We start from the raw sequence: 20,528 nt of genomic DNA on the forward strand, positions 1-20,528 counted from the left end.
AATGAAAACTGCTCAGTGTTAGAAGAGCCAGGGAGGAAGATTTCCCCAGGCACTAATGAGATCCTTTTTGAGTGTGATATAGATTGTAGCAAAGATCACAGACCACAGCTGAACCCGAGTTCCCGTTTGTAAATCCAGTCCAGGGTCACAGTCATATGGCTATCACTGCCTCAGATAACGTCCACATTAGTTCAACACAGCCGTCACTGCCTCGGCAGAATGCCTTCATCCTGCAATGGCCACTGAGAGGGACGGGCGAACGGAGGCAGTGGGGGAGGCACAGTGCATGTTTTCACATGTGTCTTCTCATCAGTGCCTTCCTCAGTTCAGTCACAGGGAAGGTGGAGCCCAAAGCCCATGCATGGCCCATAGCTCCAGGCTTAGCCTCCACCTTTGCACCTCTCTGTCTTCTGGAGGGAGCACCTGGCACCAGGCCCCACGTGGAACACCTGCTCAGGGCTCAGGCAACATCTGCTGGAGTGCTTCCTATGGCTGAGGTCAGTCATCGCCACTGAGCAAGGGGCTCACTGTGTTGCTGAGCCCCAGCCTCGGCTGGTAACCATTGCTGACCAAGAGTGAGGATCCAGGGAAGAAGCTGTCATAGGCACAGGAGATGTTCCTGAGTCCTACTCTGAGTCCACCTTAACAACGGTAAAGTCCTTCCACCCGTCCATCTGTTACTCTGTAGCCCATCAACCAAGATCCCTTGTCTGACCTTCTAATGTCTGTCATTGAGCTCCCATTCTCATTTAACTGGACAAATTCACTCACAAGTTCTTCCCATCAGCCCAGAGACTGACATTGTGCCAAATCTTAAGGTAAAGAGAAGTTCTGGTTAAATTTTAGACCAGTTTCAAGGAATGATAGGCTAGATCCTCTCAACACCCCAGAAACTTCCTTGCGGGTTCCCACCTTCTCACTACTCTGGCTGCCTAGAAAGCCTTGCCCTGAGCTGAGACCTGAGGGGCAGGAACCTGAGGGGCAAGGGAGAACAAGGACCCAGCTCCTGATCTGGTGGACGTCCCAGTCTAGTTGAGAAGACAGATGCCTGTGGGTCAAGGGGAGAGCCAGTCTGCACCAGTCAGGGCATCTGGCCCCAGACAGCCCCAGGTCTCTGAAGAACTACATGGTTTATTTGGAAAAATGTCCTTATCTCTCTGAGCCTGTTTCCTAATAAATGGAGAGAATTTTGACATATCAGATTCACTGTCAACTTGAGTGAGAAGACGTCTGTCAGGCACTTTGCACAGGGCCTACCACACCACAGGGATACACGGCGATGCCCTTCCTTCTTAGGCAGACATTACATGTAAATGTGGTCATCTGCTCCCAGTTTGGAGTTACTAACTGCAAACTGCCTCATGCTCTGACTTGTTCCGTGCCTGTGAGAGAGCCGATTAACCTCCCAACGCCTCAGGTTCCTCATCTGCAGACAGTAATTGCTGTCCCTCCAGCTACCCAGCTCCAGTTTTCACTGAAAGAAAAGCACAGGCGCATTATTGGACATCTGGAATCTGGCTGGGAGACAGTTTCCAGAGAGCACCAGGGTGGGGTTCTATTGTGACCACTGGGATTGAAGAGATGGCTCTATTTTCTCCTCTTTCTGTTAAATTGAACTTCAGCTACGGAAATTAATATCCCCGCTGCATGGTAGGGAGGTGGCTCTATTTTTACAAGTGCCACAGAATCGAGCCCTAATCTGTTGCGCTGTGACCTTCCGCTGGCTCTGCATTAGGGAATCATAATTCGGGGCAAGCCCCAGCTTTGGAAACTTCCGTCGGCCTCTTACGATATGCGTGCTACTGAATATTCCGTAACTGGGCCACATTTCTTTATCATCTTCCCAGACTGTTTCTGAAGTCTCTCTATAGATTTTTTTAACTCCCAAAATCCACAGTGTTTCTTAACAAGGATCTGGCCTCCTGTAAGGGATTGTGGAGAGGATAAGGCTGGTCTGGGCCCCCAAGCAGGCTGAGGTGGGGCAACGGAAGCCGTTCTGTGACTGTTAAGCCCTTGGATGAGGATTTTGAGCCTAGGGGCCTATCAGCAGGCTGCAGTCATTTCCAGTAGATGGAGATAAAGGCAGGAATTTAGAAGTCAAGCCGTATCCACCCCTTGTTGCATTGGATTCCAAGTTCTCCTGACCTTGAGGATGAGAGGGTCAGAATAGGACACAGAGCCTGTGTGCCTTCTCAGATACCCTCAACTGCGCCTTTCTTTCTCTTGGCTGGACCACACCTGTGCCAAGTTGTCCCCTCGCTTCTGCACTTGTATGACGTATAACATTACGGGACATGGAATCCGGCTTTCTGAACATGCACTTGGGACCGGATGACACAAACTACAAGTGCAATCAGGTCAACTCACTGTGGGTGTAACCTTGGCCAATGAGAAACAGAAATGCAAGGAAACCGGACAGAGAAATAGCCTCTTTTCTCCTCAGTGTAAATTGCTTCAAAGTGTGTTTTTTCCTTGCAAACCTTCCCAAAATACCCAGTGTACTAAGGAAACATGCCTGTTGAGGATCCAATGTCCCCGCAGTGCTTATCATGAACACCGGAGCACAGAGCATTGCATGACTTTGCGTCCTTCTTTGCCTCACTTTTCCCCGTCTGCCTTCACTCTCGTCATCTTGGGTCTGCACCTCCCAAATAAACTGTACCTACTTTAACTCCTGCCACAGGCACTGCTTTCACAGGGCCTGGGCCGAAGTACATGCAGCTTTGTCCAACATGAAGGCCAAGTAAATCACGATAGGCCCCAACAGAGCCAGAGTGTGACCCTGCAGGTCAGAACTCCCTTGTGACTTATCTCTATGCCACAGCACCCTGCCTTTGCCTAGCATAGGCTTGGCACATGGTTGGTATTCCATAAGAAGCTAAAGTATACTCCCTGAATTAAGTATATGAGAATCAGGTACAAACCTGAACAACCCCCCAAAATGTTTTGTACTTAGAAAAATCAGTTATGATCTTCTGCTTCTGCCTGCTCTGCCTCTCAGGAGTAACTGCACTTCCAAGAAGCCCTGGAAAGGGTCAACCATCATGTATTAGTCAGGGTTCTCCAAAGAGAAAGAAGCAGGAATATCTATCTATCATATATATCCTCTTGAGAGATGAGACAGAAAGAGAGAGAGATTATGAGGAACTGCCCTGTGTGATTATGGAAGCTGAGAAGTCCCTCAGTCTGCTGTCTGCAAGCTGGGGACCCAGGACAGCTGGTGGTGCCATTCGGTCTGAGTCTGAAGGCCCGAGAACCCAGGGCACCAGCGGTGTCAGTCCCAGTCTGAGGGCAGGAGAGGACCGACCTCCCAGTTCATGCAGCCATACAGGAAGGGGGATGAGTCTTCCCCACCTGTGTTTTTTTTTTTTTCTACTTAGGCCTTCAGTGGATTGGATGATGACCATCTGCAATGTGGGGAGCAATCTGCTTTATGAGCCCAGTTCAAATGCTAGTCTCATCCAGAAACACCCTCACAGACGCACTGGAAATAATGTTTGATCTGGCATCCTTATAGCCCACTCAAGTTGACACATAAAATTTACCATTGCATCACCTCCAAACTTTTACAATTTTCAAGACTCTTTCACGGATTACAGTCCATTTGGTACTCATAGCAGGTCTTTAAAGCAGACTAGGTAGATGGCATTTCCACTTAATGGACATTTAACACACAGAGACACCAACCAAGGCTTACCAAGGTGACATGACCTGCCCAAGCTCTTCTCAGACCAAGTCCAGGCCCTTCAATGTGGCACTATTATAACTAAAATAATGGCGATCCTGTACAGCAATTCAATGCCACATGTGCTTAAGGCCAGTAGAGAGAGGTCATCCTTTACCAAATGGTATATGTGGCCCTACTACCAAGGAGACAGAAAGACACTAAGCCAAATAGAGAAACAAGGAAAATTACTTTTTAAAAAGAAATCTGAGGAATTCAATAAAATTGATAGTTATGACCATTTAGAGTGATGAATAAATTCAGGAGAAAGAGCATTATAAAAAGATCATCCTTTCCCCCAAAGTCTTAACTACCAAACAAAGAAAAAGAACTTAAGTTCTCTACGTAATGTCATGCTATCCAATGCTAGTGACTCTGTCTAGTATTTTCCTGGGGCCAAAAGCAACATTGACATTTGGCTCTGGAGCTAATCACTTGCCAAATGCTAAGTCCTCAAATACTGCCTATACCTCCTGGATTTAGAAATGCCCCCAAGAACCAAGGGCTGGGCCAGAAAAGACTTCCAGATTCTTTTTTCACTGGGGAGACAGAAGGGATGAGGAACTAGGACCTGTCAAAGGCTCTCGATACCTTAGAAGTACTCAGAAGAAGGTACATACTTGCTGTTTTTCACCATCTGTCAGATCTCCATCTGGGTTACGTGCCTGACGGGTTCCAACTTCAGCACAAGCTCTTCTCCTTAATCGTTCTTCTCTAAAAGCCTGTGCTCCCCACTGACCTCCTGTCTGTGGACTCAGCCCTGCCATCTCTGCCCCAGCCCTCCTGGTGTAGAGCCCTTCACAGATTTTTTGTCACAACGGATCTCCATCGTACAACTCTCGGAGACTCCAGTGGCCACAGCCCAGGAGATCCTGAACTCCCTCTGTTCTTCCCTAAAGAACCTCTGACAGATTCGGTGATTAGAAAAAAGCAAAATAAACACAGGGAGGCAGAAGGAGCACAAGAAAGGGCAGGAGAGGGGGGAGGGAGGTGGGTTCAGCTGGGGTGGGGTGGAGGGATGGGGAGAAAAGGCATACAACTGTAATTGAATAGCAATAAAAAAAAAAAAAAAAAGAAAGGGCAGGTGAAACATCTACAGCCTTTACTGACGAGCACAAGTTGCTCCCCAAAGGAGTGGACATGTTTAGGTGCATCGTCTTCTGTGAAATCGATGTGATTCTAAAAAACCCACTCCACTGGGAATGCAGATGGAAACCCAGAGACATTAAAAGAGCCTCCGGACCTAAAAACAGCTCCAAAAGTCCATGCACTCACTGGGCGCTAAAGAAAAAGTAGGCCCACCTTGTGTCATTCCATGTGGACTGAAAATTATGTTTAACAATGGGCAGTGTTCCTCATCCCAGGGTTAGTTAAAGAGGGTGGTGACAAGGGATATCACTAAAAGGAAGAGCATGTAGAAGTGAGAGCCCACAGGGACAGTTTCGGATAGAAGCCGACTGGTACAATTTCCAGTCAAAAGGTGTCCATAGATTATAGCCCTGGGAGATAATGGCCACTCCTGCAGACCAAGAGAATTGAAACCTAAAGAGGGGCCAAACCAATTAATAGCTTCATTTTATAGATAGTAAAATTGAACTCAAGGAGGCCACTCAAACTAGGGACGGAGCCTAGGTGTTCTCCCACAAAGCCCACCCTGTGCACTCACTTCCCCCAATGAGCCGTCCAAGCTGAAATGGTGTCCCAACTGCTGTTTTAAGGAGGAAAGGCAGGCGGCAATCTACCTCTTCCAAAAAGTTCCAGAAAGCATGTGCTTCTAACAAAGGAGACTTCTGTGATCTGGAAAACACTTTTGTAGGGCAGTTCCTTCCCCAAGGACACAGGATAAGCAGGGGTACCCATGCCTGGGGTGGGGCAGAAACCCCGCTGTGAGGAAGGCAGGCAGCTGCCCCAGCTCTGCCCATTAACAGCCAGCAGCAGCAGAACTGTCTGCCTAAGATCTGGCCTCCCATCTCTGGAGACCTAAAGAGCTAAAAATTACGTATGGCCAGAGGCAGGGAAATCACCCAGCAAGCCGTGGGCACACTACTGGATTTGGGCAGCTTCTCTGTTGAATTTTAATGAAGTAATTAAGAGCTAGATAATAGAGATGGGGCTCTGCAGAGCAACGCTCGTGGACCTAACCTCTTTGATATGTTCCTGCATCAGGAAGCAAGTCTATCACCAGATGACTTCATTAATATGCCAGCCAGCTCTCTGGCTCTAAAAGTGATCTATGCCAAAGTTTGTTAGTCTTTTAAATTACCTGCTGAGCTCCCCTGAAAAAAGAGAATGAATGCATTCTTGGGAAAGAATAGTGTCACAAAGGATGCTGGAAGCAGACCCCCTGGGTCTGTTGATACATCCTTTTCAAAAGGAGTCTGGGTTGTAAAGAAAACCCAGACATGGGGCCACTCCACACAGACTGATCAGGAGACGTGGACTGTGTGTGGCATGGTAGACCAGAAGAGCAAGAAGCCCAACTTTACCTGGGACTCCTCTCTTGAAGAGTTGACCATTTGGCAGATAACTTGACTACTGGACAGCCTAGCTGTCAACTCCTCAGCCAAGAGTGGAGACAAAGAAGCCTAGGGCTTGGGTTCCATATAACTCACAGAGCTTTTTTTGGAGAAAGCTAATCTTCTACCCCAGAGGTGTACCTTTCTCCCCCAGGGTCAGGGACCAGAGCAGAGCAGAGAAGAGTCAGAACAAAAGAAGGCCCTCCTTTTGGCTTCCCTGATATGTTTTCCCCTCTTCTCCTATGTCCTCTTATTCCTCAAGGTCCATTTGAAACCTCACCTCCTTTAGGTTCCTTCCTATATAATCCTAAAAGCTTAGAGATGGGACTCAGAGTTCAACTCACCCTATCCCTTCTCTCTCTCTCTCTCCTGTATTATTATCTAAAGAATCCCTGATAAAGAAGATACAGCTTCTATTTGAATCCTTCCAAGGACAGGGAGCTTATAATTTCACAAGTTCAATGTCAGGTATTTCTTGATATAAAAATATAATTCTACTGAAAACTCTCTTGCCTCACGACTTCAGTGAATTAAAAATAGTTTGGAATGGCAATAATGGGGTAGCAAGAGGGGCCTTGTTGGTGACTATAAAGCTCTGTTTTGACTGTGGCAATTTTTACATGAAGTGATGTTTGGATCTACACGCACACACGCACACACACAGGTGTGTGCAAAACTGGAGGAATCTGAACCAGCTCTGTAGATTTTATTGATGTCAATTTCCTGGTATTGTTATTGAACAATCATTATACAAGCTGTCCATCTGGGCAAAAGCTGGATATAGAGTACCTGAGATCTCCCTACACATCTCTGAAAACTGTGTCTCAAATCAACGGTGTGGACCAGAAGGAAGAAAGAAACACTCAACCAGAACAGAATGAAGAAACAAGAATTCAAAAAAAATGAGGAGAGGCTTAGGAACCTCCAGGACATCTTTAAACATACCACCATCTGAATATAGGGGTGCCAGAAGGAGAAGAGGAAGAGCAAGAAGTTGAAAACTTATTTGAACAAATAATGAAGGAGAACTTCCCCAAACTGACAAAGGAAATAGACTTCCAGGAAGTCCAGGAAGCTCAGAGAGTCCCAAAGAAGTTGGACCCAAGGAGGAACACAACAAGGCACATCATGATTACATTACCCAAGATGAAAGATAAAGAGAGAATCTTAAAAGCAGCAAGAGAAAAGGAGACAGTTACCTACAAAGGAGTTCCCATAAGGCTGTCAGCTGATTTCTCAACAGAAACCTTGCAGGCAAGAAGGGGCTGGAAAGAAGTATTCGAAGTCATGAAAGGCAGGGACCTACATGCAAGATTACTCTATCCAGCAAAGCTTTCATTTAGAATGGAAGGGCAGATAAAGTGCTTCTCAGATAAGGTCAAGTTAAAGGGGTTCATCATCACCAAGCCCTTATTATATGAAATGTTAAAGGAACTTATCTAAGAAAAAGAAGATTAAAAATATGAACAGTAAAATGACAACAAACTCACAGTTATTAACAACCACACCTAAAACAGAAATAAGAACTAAATAAGCAAACAACTAGAACAGAAACAGAATCACAGAAATGGAAATCACATGGAGGATTATTAGCAGGGGAATGGGAGGGGGATAGAGGGGGAAAAGGTACAGTAGCATAAGTAGCATAAGTAGAATAAGTAGCATAAATGGTAGGCAGAAAATAGGGGGAGGTTAAGAACAGTATAAGAAATGTAGAAGCCAAAGCACTTATATGTATGACCCATGGACATGAACTAAAGGGTGGGAATGTGCGTAGGAGGGGTTGTGCAGGGCAGAGGGGAATGAAGGGGGGAAATGGGACAACTGTAATAGCATAATCAATAAAATATATTTTAAAAATTAAAAAAAAAGGAGTCATAGAAGCAGATGAGCAGGTCTCATCCTAATACAGGAGGATTTTAGGAACCTGTGTAGAGGGATTATGGTGGAGGGGAAGAGAGGGCATACACAAATTTCCACCCCCAAAGACTGACAACTTAATATAGTTTTTGATATTCTACCACTGGCAATTCATTTCTCTGCCTAGAGAAGTCTCTGCCTTTGAAACTCCTAGAATTCCCTTCAGAAACACAAACATCTCTGAGAAGGATTATTTCTCATGTCTTTATGAAATCAGGTTAGTGGGGATCGGCTGACAGCCAGCCAGCCTGTGCTGGGATGAAACATCACAGTGGTGCCTGATTTGGGGAAGGGGGGTGGTTAGGGAGAGAGCACAGAAAAAGGAGGGAGGAGGACATCTAATTACATAGTCAAGAGTTTTTCTAAAAAGGAAATGCTGTAGAGTGAATGTCTGCGCCCCCCTCCAAATTCTAATGTTGGAACCCCAATCCCCAGTGTGAGCTTGTCTACAGGCGGGGCCTTTTGGAGGTAATAACATTATGACAGTGGAGCCCCCATGATGCATTAATGCCCTGATAAGAAGAGATGGGGGAGAGTTTTCTCCTCTCTCTCTCTCTCTCTCTCTCTCTCTCTCTCTCTCTCTCTCTCTCTCTGCTCTTAGCCACGTGAGAACACCAAGAAGGTGGCCATCTGCAAGGCAGTAAGAGGGCCCTCACCAGGACCCAGCCATGCTCACGCCCTGATCTCTGACTTTCCAGCCTCCAGAAAAAAAAGTTCCTGTTGTTTACACTATGCTGTTTATGATATCCTGCTGTAACAGCCTAGACTGCCTGACAGAGAAAGTGATGATGGTTCTAAGCATGTTCTCTAGCAACCCTCAGAAACCAAAGCGACCAACATCGTTCAAAGGCTCAGGGCACGTCTAAAATTTTTCTTGCCATCAGCCTGCCCCTCTCACGGCCTCTTCTCTGATTTGCATCTTGGATGCTCCTACAGAAAGCCCTGTTTTCAGGAATAAACCCCCCTTAGGTTGCCCATGTTTTAATTCATTCTAATAAGAGCTCACATGCATGTATCAGTTCCCTACTCTGAGCAGGGCACCAGGCTGGGTATCGGGAGCAGAAAGGGGATGGACCATGCCCAACTCGTGCTCTCCACAGCCTCCTGCAGGGAAGAGGAGACTTGAGCATTCCAGCTCAGAGAAGTCTGAGTCCCTCTGCAATGGTTCTTCATCAGCCTGTCTGCAGCCATCAGATTCTCCTACTGATTCTTCCCTTACCAGAGGGTCCATATGTCAGTGTGTTAGTCAGCTACGGCTTCAAAACAATGAGGCATAACAAACACTCCCCAAATCTCACCGGCTTTTAACAACAGACATTAACTTTTCCCTCTCATGGGTCTGTGGGTAGGCTGAGGTTCAGCCGATCTCAACCAGGCTCCACTAGGCTTGGGTCTATAGTAAGAATAGAGTTCAGGTGTGGTCCATATGTCTCATCATTCTTTTTGGACCAGAAGGTATTCAGAGCATGTTATTCCATGGCAGAGAACAAATGTAAGAAGCCAAGCTAAATAACCCAAGCACATTCAAAGCCTCTGCTCAGTTCACATACAAGAACGCCCCATCGGTTAAAGCCATGTTCAATATCGATATTGCATATACTCCTACTCTGACAGGAGGTATACCAAAGTCATATGGCAAAGCTCATGAAGGTATGATTCCATTATAGGGAAGGACAAAAGAGTTAAGATCAATAATGCATCTATCAGTCAGTAATAACTAATATACCATTCAAGACAACTTCCCAAGTCCTCAGATAACCCTGACAGAGCAGGGCTTCCGAGACCCAAGACATGACACAGAATCAACTGGCCTATCAGTTACACTGCCTTCCACTGTGACCTAGCACAACAATGGACCATTGTAACCAGGAAGCAGCTGTAGACACAAAGGGAAACATCCTTCATTGTGTCTCCCTGGCTTTGTTCCAGGCCCCAGTAGAATACAAACCAGAATCCCAGGCAGCCTTGGCACTGGACTAAGGAAAATCATCTCTGTAACAAGTCTGACAACCAGAGAGAGCAGAGAAATAGGGCCAAATGTCACGAGGTCAGACCTCCCCATCGACTCCCCACCACTATCTTCAGAGGCTGTGGTGTCCCGGCCTTCAGGAGCAGCTGTGGTCACCCCGTGTTCCTGATCAAAGCCTGAGATTAATTAACTGCACTTTCAGAAGGACACACTATGTGCCTGGCACCATGCAAAATATTCTCTTTTGACACACTTCTGAAAACCCCGTGAAACGGGCACCGATCACCCCACTTTACAGATGAGGTTCAGAGTCTAGGTCACTTTCTAAAGGCTGTGTAGCACAGGGTTGACGGGTAGTGGGAGTTAAAGATGAATGAGACAGAGGTCATGGGGCTGGACCCCCGCTCTCATGTTAAACAACATCCAAATGGTTATTCCAGGTTGAGGGTCTCAGTTCTACCACTTGTTACCAACAGGGAAACTGTAAAAGGACTTCAATATAAATTAGGGAAGAGCTTTGTGCAGACTGAGCTTCCTGTGTCCTTCAGAGAACAGACACAGGAGTTCCTGGCCTGTGACTTCAAATCTCACCTTATCTCTGATGTCTTATCTCTGGTGGCTTACCTCCAGGGCAGCACCTTTGAGCTCTAGCAGAGCCAGGTGGCAAGAAGTCGAGGGAGAAAAGCCTGGATCAGAAGCGGAGAGATTCTCCCTTGGGTCTGACTGTGAGCTCCCTTATCCTTAGTGGTTCAAAACGGTTTCACCCAACCCTGTCCCAGCAGGCGTGTTCCCTGGCGGGCTAGGAGGAAGTGGGCTGCTCAAACCCCTGCTGATTAGTACCAGTGCCTCTGGCCACAAGACTAATGCAGTGGGGGTTGCCTCAGTCATACTGCCATTGAAGAAGAAATACACTGCCACTCTCCCCAGCTATACCAGAGCCACAGGCCAGGTTGCCTTTGCCCCTCAGAGCGTGGGGAGCAGACACATGTAAAAGTAAGGGGCACAGAAGAAAGGGGTTGGGATGGCTAGACCGGATAGAGCCCCAACTCTCTGAGGACCTCATTTTCAGTCCTGTTAGATTACTCAGAAGGAGGCCCCAAATCTGCCACATTCAGAATCCCAATGTTCCTCTAGCATACAACCACCAGGGACAGCAGAGTGATAAAGCTCTCCAATGTGCTCTCCAATGTGAGCCCTACTTAACCCCACTGACATCATGCTTTTAGCCAACACTGGAGAATGGGGCTGGCTGTTGATGGAGGTGAGATGACAAGTCTCCTGGGAAGGACCCAGAAGATTCATAGTAAGCAAGGAGAACAATAAGATGGTCCAGATCCCAAGCCAGGTCAAAGCTGTCTCCTCCTCACTTACTCCGTATCCTGTGTGCCCTCCAGTAGGGCAGACACGTTTGAGAGGAAGGAGAGGATTGATGGGCCATGCATGAGGGTATCGCCTTGCCAAAGGGCTGCAACCACAGCTGCACGGCACCCATGTCACTCAGAGAGACATCAGGGGCAACCTAGACTCCGAACTCCTCCTTCAGTGTAGTTTCTGTGATAATATGTGACTGGGGCCAGACAAAGCCCCATAAAATTCCTTCTTCACAATGTCAACATCACAGTTACTTGACTTTGGAAAACCAAATAAAACAAAAGAGGCACAAATACTTGACCCAAACTTTCTGGAGCAAAGAACAGTTCTTTCCGTCAGCAGTCTGGCTGGTACTCTTCTTAATCAGTTTGAAAAAAGAAAGGCATTTGTCAGTTTTTTTCACACCTTCTGCTTTTCAAGCTCCGAAAAGCCTTGGCTGGTGAAGTGGCCCTGCCGGGGGCTCACACAGCTCCCACATTCCACAGAGTACAGCTCGCGTCTTGCCATACTGCTGTGGAATATGTGAAGGAAGACCCTTGCTTTCTCTCCCTCAGAGAAAGAACATTTACAGTTTTGTATGTACGTTCTGGCTGATGGGAGGTTCATTAGGTTTGTTAATAACAAATAGATAAAATTCTATTGTCTCTGATCCCCCTGTATATCCCTCTTCCTACCACACTACATGCCATAGGCATTTCCTCTTCTTTGGGGTTTGGGACCCAGACGAGATGTAGCCTGGACACAGAAGATTCTGAGCGTTGGGCTCAGGTTCAGTCCCATCAGGTAGAGGGTTCAGCAGCTTGAATTCGGGGGCCATATTGGACAAGTCCCTATACCAAAACCGCTAGCGCCCTATCAGAGCAGGACTCAAAGCATGCACTCAGTCAGCCTTGCCTCGTTGATGAGTGGCCAGGGCAGCATCACGCTTGGGTGCACGCCAGCTCTCCAGCTCCCCTGAGGACACTGAACACCAAGGTTAGCAAGGTGGAACACCAAGGTTAGGATCGCAAACGTCTTCTGCCCCATCTCCTGCTCAGAGTCAGAGTGACTCAAGTTCCCTACACATAGTCCCACCCTATCCTTTTGCAGATGGCTCCAGGGGAAAGCTCTAAGTGTCCATCCACCACACAGGCAGGGGGGTGGGAGGAGGAGAGACGTGCTGTTTGGTAGAGTCAATCCGTGCTCTGTAGAGAAGGCAGCGTGGTACCTGGGGAACCAGGGAGTTCAGCGTGGGCTCCGAAACATAGCTTCTCCCACTGAATCCCACCCCGTCTCCCACACCACCCAGTTCCTCACACCCGAATCTGCTGAGCCAACTGACATCTCCCTGGAAGGCACTAGGCCTAGAGGGAACTAGAGGGAAGGAGGCAGCAAGTAGCTCCGCAAAGGATTATCCAACCATCATGCTAAGGATCCTAATGTCCGGAATCCAGAGAAGCACTGACCCTGTACAAACAAGGCTTTCTCTTGTTGGAATCAACCTGTCAGCAGATGTTCTCTGCAAACTAAATGAAGCAGACGGAGTCGTCCGAGCCATAGTCTCAGCCTTCACCAAGCACCCTGTTTGGATGGGGAAGCAAGACATACACAGAAGAAGCTGAGGACGTCATACTATGGCCAAACGGACTGCACAGAAGCACAGGCCCTCAGAGCAGCAACAATTCACATGAAGGAGAGAGATCACCTGCGACTCTAAGTTCCTAAAGGTGACCAAGCCCGAGCCGGCTCGCAGATGAAAGATACATCAATTTAAGTGCAGAGAGGGCTCAGAGAATTTTTGGTGTGAAACACGACATACGCGTGGGTTTCGTGGTAAGATACACACGCTGTAAATTTTCAGCAATGGCAGAATGGGCCATTCAGTCCCATTGTATGAAATGATGCTTTCTCCTTAGGCTTGATATTAGTTTAAAATAAAATAAAATCATTTCCCGCTTGATTACATTTAGAATCAGAGAAGGATTTTCAGTCTGACCCTCAGTAGTGTTTAAAATAGTGGAAAAGGGCAGCTAAGGCATTGAATAAAATAAATGTTTCTGATCTCAATCCAGTTACTGCCGAATGCAGCGGCGGATTGGAAAGGTAGGTCGCCTCTGGCATTCTCAGCCATGAGAAATTTAACGATGGATGAAAATGGATAAAATCAAGATGCTGTGATAGAATGGGGAGGCTTCAATATCTCAGAAAATTAGGATCCTTGTAACCAATTTTACAATGGTTGGATTATAGCTAAATAGGATTTTAAGTCTATTGCAAATGAAAGGAAATCTAATTTAACTGGGCCACATCATTTTCACTGAAACGTGATAAATGCTAATGTCCTTGTGGGCCACCAGTGACTTGGTTTGTGGTAGCTGTTTGCAGCTGTCTGCAGCTGTCTGCAGCTGTTTGCGAGGTGCTCAAGTCTGACCAATCTCAAATCGGCCTTTTCCAGGCGTTAGGCTGAGCCTGGGACCCAGGTGTCTGAGATGGGGTGGAAAATGAAGGGGAGCATTAAGAATTTCACTGGGTTTTCTCCAGGGCCTTATCACTAGGTGCCCAAAGTCATTTGGCCACTTTTCAGAACCACCTCTCCACCAACTTGAGCCTGACCAGAGCTGTAAGGTCACAATGCCAAGACTCTGATTTTAATTCTCTCTCTTTACTTTCTTTATTACTCCTATGTTTTAAGCAAAATAAAAATTACCCCCCAAAATATCCAAAGGCACCGTTTTCTGACACACAAAAGCCAAGAGACAGACAGGGACAGGCCGACAGGGACAGGCCAGCACGGCCGACAGACAGTGAGCAGCGGGCACGGCCAGCACACAGATATTAAGTGGTAGGCATGGCATGTGTGTCACTGAGAGGTCCCCAAGCATTCCGACTCGAGTCATTCTGTCCTTTATCAGTAGAATAAAAGCACTGGAGTCCCGACTTGTCCTACCACATCACTTCCTTGGGAATGCGAACACGCAGTGGCTGCTAGTCCCCAAGGCAACTGCGAACCATGACTGACACCAAATTACAGTTCTTAACCAACTTTCCAGAACACCTGGGGATGTTCTAAGAAATTAACACTGCTGCCAAAGGAAACTGGAGACCTAAGTACTCCTGAAATCTACTAGATACCCCTCATTACACACCTTTGCTGACCTTTCCTCTCCTTAGCCCCAGACCTGTTGCTGAGGTCTGCCCCTGGCTCAGACCAGACTTTACTCCCCTGGCTTGTCTTTGCCTAGTTCCTGGACTCCTGGGCCCTGTCCCTGAAACCACCTAATAATAATAATCATGTTCATAACTGTAGCTAATATTTACGGAGCATTTCCATATGACACTGCTTTAGGCCCTCTATCTGCATTAATTCATTTAATCCTCCTAATAGCCTTATCAGATGGGTAATCTTATATTCACATTTCACAGATTCAGAAGCTAACGCACAAACAGATGAAGTAAATTTTCCAAGGTTTAGGAAACTAGTCTATGGTGGAGGTTAAGATTTAAACTCAGGAATCTGACTCCATAGCTGGTGGTCTGAACTGCTTTCTTACACTGCATTGCACCTCCAAAGAACAATCTCTACACCCAAGAAAGGCCGGGTTCCTTGCCATATGCAAGGCAGTGTAGCATTCCGTGATGGCGTGTGATGGTATGGGGCCCATTTGTTCAGTCAAACACCAGTCTGGATGTGTCTGCAAAGGTCTTTTTTAGATGTAGACTTAGTAAATGAGTTAATAAGTAAGTAAACAACTAAATGACAGGTAAATAATTAATTGATAAAACCAGTAAATAGTGTACTTTGGGGAAATTAATCATGAGATTGCCCTCCACGCTGTGGCTGGGCCTCTCTGCGGCAGTGAGGCCGTAACAGCCAAGACTGAGGTTGCTCCAAGTAGAAGGGATTTTCCTTAACGCTGCAACACAGAGCATATTGCACACTTGACATTTTCTGAGAATGCAGACATTACGCATTCTTACCACAGGGGAAAACATGAGGGTACCCATTGAGGTGATGGATGTGTCAACTTGCTTGTAATAACGATTTCACAATGTATGCGTCTATTAAATCATCATGTCGTACACTTTAAAAATATACGATGTATTCGTCAATTTGTCAATTATACCTCAAATGGGAATATCTTTTTTTATTACGAAAACAGTGAATGTTCTTTTTTTTAATAAATCCAAAAATACTGGCATATATAAAGAAATATGTATCTTCTGAAATCCCATGCCTCAGAGATAATTAAAAATTTTATGCTGTTTTAGTCAAGATGGTCATGGGTGGTCTCTAAGATGGCATTTGAACAGATGTAATGAAATGAGGGAGGGAGCCCCAAGAATATGTGGAGGAAGAGCATTCCAGTAGGGGAAACAGTAATGGGACAGGCCCTCAGACAAGGGCGCGCTCAGCATCTGCTGTGTGGCCAGCAGTGTAGAGTGAACAGAATGGTAGGAAATGTCGCTAGGGAAGTGTCATGGGCCAGAGTCAGAAGTCTGTCTAAGTCTTGATACGGATTTGAATTTCTCCGAAACATGGTGAGGGCCCTTCAAGCTTTTGAGCAAGAGGACATGATCTGACCATGTTTCTTTAAAAGACTACTCTGGCTGCTGTGTGGGAAAGAAGGGAAGCAGACTGGAAGAAGAACACCAGTTAGAAGTCTGGGTAAGAGGGGAAAAGCAGCTCGGAGTAAAGTGGTAACAATAAAAGCGATCAGAAGTGAGATTTGACATCTATGTTGAAGCTGCCACCAACAATATCTGCTTGGATGTTTCCAAGACTTGGCCTGAGCAGCTGGGGAAACAACCAGACTTGCCATGCCACCCTCATCTCTCTCGGGCTCTTTACATCCTGTACTCGGACCCCGCCTTCCACTCCTTCTGAACTTCCTCACCCCTGGTCCTCTGGAACTTGTGGTTCACTATCATCAAAACCCCTGACATCCTCAATCCTTTCAGTAAACCTTCCCTGTGTCTTCATTTTTATGTTTTTAAACCACTTTATTGGGATACAGTTGACATGCAAAAAGCTGTGCATATTTAATGTGTACAACTTGGTGAGTGTGGAGATCAATATAGACGGTGGTGATGGTTTCACAGGTATACACTTATCTCCAAGCCCTGTACCTCCTTTCTCCATCTTAGCCCAGGAGGGCGCACTGCTCCCCCACAGCCCACTTATGTGATGGCTATTGTGACTCCCCTACACCCTTCACACTTCTGGGCCTGGATGTAATAGGTATCCTTCATGCTCTTCATTGCCACTTCTAACTAATTCAAAAAAGAGAAATTCAGAGACTGTGCCACTAGAGAACCAATGAAAGACCACTTCTTACTTATAAAATTCTTATTGAAGATGGGTATCACCTTCACACTGGAGATGACCCGCAAGTATGAAATTCATTCAAAGATCTTAAGAACACAGCTCTTGGTTTGAGTTTTCGAGTCCTCTTGTGAATAATGATTCACGCAGGAGCAAAGCTCTCGGAGCACACGGTGCACCCCTGAGACCCAGGGGTGCAGACTCCAAAGCCTCATTGTGCCCCTGAGGGGAACAGCTGTCAGGGAGAATGTAGATGTTGAGATCCTAAGCACGAGATTTTTCTCAGTAGAATTTCCTGGCTGTGGCAGATCAGTCCTGCTATGTAAAATTTTTACACGTGTATGTAGGCATGGGCTTTTTTCTATGTGTACACATAAACACGGAGAATTTCTCCAAGGGAATAAATCCCTTGGGACCTCTTCATAGCCAAGAAGACTTTACACTTGGGCAAGTGAGGGTGCACAGGGTCCCGTGACACGTGGCCCGTCCTTCAGATTCTACTACTGTATGGTGGTAGCAGAGCAGTGCTGCGTTTATTGGGGAAGAACTGTTTAGAAAAAGGCACGAGGGAACTTTCTGGGGTGAGGGTGATATTCAATTGATGTATGTGTTATGGGCATGTATACATTGGCTAGAACTCAACAAACTGCACCCCTAAAATGGGTGTATCTTGTTGCATGTGAAGCATACCTAGACAGGGTGATACATGCAATCTCTTACACCAGCAACAATTAGAATGTAAAATCTTTACAATTCTGTACATTTATGTGTCCATTCTTTTGCCACTTATAATAAAATAAAATTATAAGAGGCAGAGTCTGATACAGTTCTCTCCAAATCAATCTATAAATACTATAAACAAAGTATTTTATAGAACTTGACAAGCTAATATTAAAATTAATGCCGAAGAACAAAAGGCCTGAAATTGTTGTGACATTTGTGAGTAAAAAGACCAAACAGGAAATTATGTTCTGACAGATATAAAGACTACAGCAAATGAGACAATGTGATATTGGCATAGGAATGGGCAAAAAAAAAAAAAAAAAAAGAGGAAAAGCATAAGAAATTTAGAAATAGACTCACAAGTCTATGAAAATGTAAATAGGAAATGGAGTAGCTTTAAAATCTATAGATAAACTTGCCAAAAAATTATGTTGGAAAAACTGTTTATATGGGAAAAGATTAGAGCCCCACTTGACAATATAGATGGGGTGGGTCAAAAAGGAGGTTTACAGTTGTGAGTAGACAAAACACAATTAATTAATAGTATTTATTAATCATGGTATTATTTTTCATACGAACAACTGTAAACCTACTTTTGCCCCACCCTGTACACATAAATCTTAGATAAACCAAAATGATAATAGCAGAACTTGAAAACTTTCAGATGAAAAAATAGATCCATATCTTTATGGTCTTGATAGAGGAAAGAATTTCTTTAAGAACAACAGTCTACAGGAGCTACTATAAAGGATACAAGGGCAAAATCAAGGGGGAGGGTAGAGGTGGGGGAGGGAGGTGGGAATGGCTGGGGTGGGGTGGAGGGATGGGGAGAAAATGCAGACAATTGTAACTGAATAACAATTAAATAAATAAATATTTTTTTAAAAAAAGAACAACATTCACACATACAAAGAAACAGTAAAGGATACGACAGATACATCAAATTATAGCAGTTATTTATAACTGCTTAACAACCCACCACCCCCACCAAATGTAATGGCTTATTATGCTCGCAGAGTTGCAATCTGTGCAGAACTTGGTAGGGAAGCTTCCCTCTTCTTCACATCGGGTACTGCTTGTCCGAGGGTGAAGGACCCACTTTTGATTGTGTGTGTGTATGTGTGTGGTGAGAACACAATCAATTCCCTTAGCAAAATTCAAGTGCACAGTACAGTATTATTAACTGTAGTCTGAAATTCTATACCTTTTGCTTGTTTCCCTACCCCAGTCCCTGGCAAGCACCATTCCACTCTCCTCTTTTAAGAGTTTGACTTTTTAAGATTCCACATACATGTGAGATCATACAGTGTTTGTCTTTCTGTGTCTGGCTAATTTCACTTATCATGATGTCCTCCAGGTCCATTCATGTTGTTGCAAACGGCAGAATGTTCTTCCTTAAGACCAAATAATATTCCATTGTGGGCATGAATACATCTATTATAAGTTACAGCCACAAGCATACCTAGTTTATTGCATATCCCTTTATTATAGTTCACAGAGGTTGCATGTACCTTACAAAACGAAGGCAAGGCCCTCCAACTTGCTTCATTGTGAGACTCACTTTGTCATGCTGGTCTGGAACCAAACACGCAGTGTCCTTGAGATATGCCTGCATCACCTTCTCTTTACCCATCCCTCTGCAGCTGGACACTTAGGTTTTTCCTACATCTGGCTGTTATGAATGATGCTATGATAAACATGGGATGCAGACATCTCTTTGAGGGTGATAGATAAGTTAATTAGCTTGACTGTGGTAATCATTTCACAATGTGTATATACATTAAATATCACATTATATACCTTAAATATACACAATTTTTATTTGTCATTTATACCTCAATAAAGCTGAGGGGAAATAAAGAACTCACTTTTAAGACAGCTCACTCATATGGCTGGCGAGTTGGCGCTGGCTGGCGAGTGGGGGCTCAGCCACGGCTGTGGGCCAGGGGCCTTGGCTCTTCACCTTCTGAGCCTCGCCATATTCTGCTGGTGCTTCTTCACTGCGTGGTGGCTGGGTTCCAAGAGAAAGCATCCCAAGATAACCTGGCAGAAGTAAATGGCATTTTTTTGTGACCTGGTTTGCAAAGTCATATAATACCATTTCTGCCAAACTCCATTGTCAAGACAGTCACAAAGTCCTTCCCAATCTCAGGTGCCAGGGACAGAGATCCCACCCCTAGATGCGGGAGGAGCAAAGGTTCAGAGCAGCAGGTTGAACAGGAGAGACGGTGGTGGTGGTCTTTGTAATAGCTATAATCGGCCACAGTTAAATCATTCAAATTTTATTTTATTAAATCAAAAACAAAAACCTCACAGAAATTAAAAACTACAGTGTAGGTGACGATTTCAGCACACACTACTACCAAATATATATCCACAATATATAAAGAGCCCATACAAATCAATTTTAAAAATGCAAAACAATGCAGTGGGAAAAAATACAAATAGAAAACACAAATAGACTTGCTTTAGAAAAGGAAATCCAAAAACCAATAAAAATGTGAAAATATGTTCAACTTCAGTAATAGTAATCCAGGAAATGTAAATTATAGCAATGAGAAACCATTTAAAACACATCACATTAGCAAAACTTGTAACGTCAGTCGATGTCAAATGTTGACAACGAAGTGAAACCCCTAGTAATCGCACATACTATTGGTCGCAGTTCCAGGGATAAACCACTTTGAGTGCTAGGTAATCTCTGGTAAAGCTGATGATGTACTTGACCTATGATTTAATATTTACCTCCAGATGTATACATTAGAAAAATACTCACGTGTACCAGGACACAAGTTTACAATAGGATGTTTACTGCAACATTATTTGTGGAGTGATGAAATTAAAACAATGCATATGTGCGTGAACAAGAGAAGGGTTAGATAAATTGCCATATGTTTATACTATGAAGCATTATAGCAGTTAAAATAAATAAACTAGCCCCACCATAATAAAATACATGCAAGAATATAATGGGAAGCAAACACTCAAGTTGCAGAATGGTAT

Source organism: Desmodus rotundus, chromosome 5 (genome assembly GCF_022682495.2).
Source record: "Desmodus rotundus isolate HL8 chromosome 5, HLdesRot8A.1, whole genome shotgun sequence".
Lineage (NCBI taxonomy): Eukaryota > Metazoa > Chordata > Mammalia > Chiroptera > Phyllostomidae > Desmodus > Desmodus rotundus.